A 3,061-nucleotide genomic window follows, 5' to 3' on the forward strand; every position below is an offset into this window, starting at 1 on the left:
CTTGAGCCACAGGTGCCGAGCCTGGAGTCTTTAAAGGGGCTAAGCACACCTAATAAAGAAGATAATTTTAAGTGTCACACTGTGGGAGGAAAAGGCTAAACTGAAATCCGAAAAGGTCACCTAAATGCCACATGGAAAGAAAGAGAAAAAGCAGAGGCCAGAGACCGGGAACAGTAAGGCCCTGGGAACTTCCTGGAACCTTTCTAATTTCCTCATGTTTGCTTCTGCTATTATCTTTCTAGTATCCTTTCCAGTAGTTCAAGTTTTTAAAACCCTTAAATTAGGAGGGGTCTGTGTGTTTGCTTTAAGAGCCACAGCTCATCATGGGTGGAGCAGCTGAAAGGAGAAGGCAACCAAGGAACAGGGTGAGACTGGCAGCTTTGGAAAGGGCACGTGGCTGTCACAGCCGGCAGGAGCAGACAGGCCTGTTAGGTGCCCCAGAAACTTAGTACCAAGGACTGGTTTCTCCAAAGGTTTTTTGTTTGGTTCTTTGAGGCAGAGTTTCACTCTGTCACCCAGACTAGAGTGCGACGGCATCATCCTAGCTCACAGCAACCTCAAACTCCTCAGTTCATGCGATCATCCTGCCTCAGCCTCCTGAGTAGCTGGGACTGCACACCTGCCACCATGCCTGGCTAGTTTTTCTATTTTTAGTAGAGATGGGAGTCTCACTCTTGCTCAGGCTGATCTCAAAACCTTGAGCTCAAGGGATCCTTCTGCTGTGGCCTCCAAAAGTGTTAGGATTACATGGGTGAGCCACTGTGCCTGGCTTCCAAAGGTATTATTTTTATGTTTTTAATACAAGTTTTCTTTTATTTCTTTATGACCTATGTTGTTCCATAAAATATTTAAGTAGCTTATAAGATATAGAAAAAAGTATGCAATAAAATACAAAGTCAGAATTAGAAAAATGTAAATTTTTTTTTGAAAGATCACGACTAGGAGAAAATTAGAATACATGATCACAAAAGGTCCTTCCCTGTTACTTAAACAGAGGCTGGGATTTGTCTCTGGGCTTCCAGGCACCTGAGGCAGAGAGGGAAATCAGATGGGTCACCTCAAGTGCATTGTCTGTGAGAAGACAAGCGAACAGCTGCTGAGGTGACGTTCTAGCTCTAAAAGATACTTCTATGATCGTACTTCATCCAGTGGCAAAAGGGTGACACCTCTACCTTGTCATCAAGAGGAAAGTTCTTCCTCATTAGTGTAGTGGTGAGAAAAAAAAGAGGAAGGTTCATGAAGCCGCCTCTCACACTCACTCAGAGGATGGCCCCAGTAGCATTTCGGTGGGAACTTCTCCTCCACCCCCAGCCAGAAAGCAGCAGAACCGGACTTGGAGTGCAGGTCCTGCTGCTGTCAACTCCTGTTGCCTTTTACCACCTTTCACCCAGCTATTTCCTACTTCTCCTTCAGTCTCAATTTAAACTTCACATCACAAAAAAGACCTTTTCTGACCCTGGGATGACCTAAGCTCAAGTCAGCCCTCTGAGTTTTCTTTTTTTCTTTTTGAGACAGAGCCTCAAGCTGTCCCCCTGGGTAGAGTGCCGTGGCTTCACAGCTCACAGCAACCTCCAACTCCTGGGCTCAAGCGAGTCTCCTGCCTCCGCCTCCCAAGTAGCTGGGACCACAGGCACCCGTCACAACGCCCGGCTAGTTTTGGTTGCAGCTGTCGTTGTTGTTTGGCGGGTCCAGGCTGGATTCAAACCCGCCACCTTAGGTGTATGTGGCTGGCGCCTTAGCCACTTGAGCTACAGACGCTGAGCCAGCCCTCTGAGTTTTCCCAGCCTTTCACACATCATGTTCTTTGTTTCCACTTGTTGGGTGTCTGCCTTTATGAACGTCCTGGTCAACTCAGCAGATACTAAAAGGCATTTGACAAAATTCGACAGGCATTCGTGATGAACTCTCTCAGCAGACTAGAAATGAAATTCCTTGATTTGATAAAGGACATCTAAGAAAAGCTAACATCATACTAAATGCTTTTCCCTTGAGATCAGAAATAAGGCAAGAATGTCCACTCCATTTCTATTCAACATTATACCTAGCCAGTGGAATAAGGCAAGGGGAAAAAAGTTATCTGGATTGAAAAAGGAAAAAAACCTGCTGCCTCTACTTATAGATGACATGATCAACTACATAGAAAACCTTAAGATATTAATTTTTTAAATCTATACCTATTAGTGGATATAGCAAAGATGAAAGATACAAGGCTAATAAAAATCAACTGTATTTCTGCAGATTATTAATGAACAACTGAAAATGAAATTAAAAAGCAATAGAGTAAAATAACATCAAAAACGTGAAAAACTTGTGATTCACTTAACAAAAGATACACAAAACATGTGAACTGAAAACTTCAAGAAATTAAGAAATTAAGAATGGGCTTGGTGCCTGTAGCTCAGTGGCTAGGGCGCCAGCCACATACACCGGAGCCGGCGGGTTCAAATCCAGCCTGGGCCTGCCAAACAACAATGACAACTACAACAACAAAATAGCTGGGTATTGTGGTGGGCTCCTGTAGTCCCAGCTACTTGGGAGGCTGAGGCAAGAAAATCACTCAAGCCCAAGAGTCTGAGGTTGCTGTGAGCTGTGACACCACAGCACTCTACCCAGGGCAACAGCTTGAGACTCTGTCTCCAAAAGAAAAGAAAAGAAATTAATAATGATCTAGCCAGGCATGGTAGCTCATGTCTGTAATTCCAGCAATCCAGGAACCTGAGGAGGGAGAATCACTGGAGCCCAGGAGTTCAAAACCAGTGTGGCGAACATAAAGAGACCTGATCACTTAAAAAAAATAAATTAGCTAGGTGTAGTGGCACCTGCCTGTAGTCCCAGCTACTTGGGAAGCTGAGGCAAGAGAATTGGTTGAGCTATGATCACACCACTGCACTCCAGCTCCAGCCTGGGCAATAGAATAAAACCCTATACCCTCCCCCCCCAAAAAGAATGGGCTAACAGATCTTTATTTACAAAGCAAGCGGTAAGCCAGATTGGTCTATTAAACAACTAGAAGAAAACATAGAATAAAATCTTTGTATCTGTAGGTTGAGCACGGTGGCTC

Source organism: Otolemur garnettii, unplaced genomic scaffold (assembly GCF_000181295.1).
Source record: "Otolemur garnettii isolate 467f Iridium unplaced genomic scaffold, OtoGar3 scaffold00002, whole genome shotgun sequence".
NCBI lineage: Eukaryota > Metazoa > Chordata > Mammalia > Primates > Galagidae > Otolemur > Otolemur garnettii.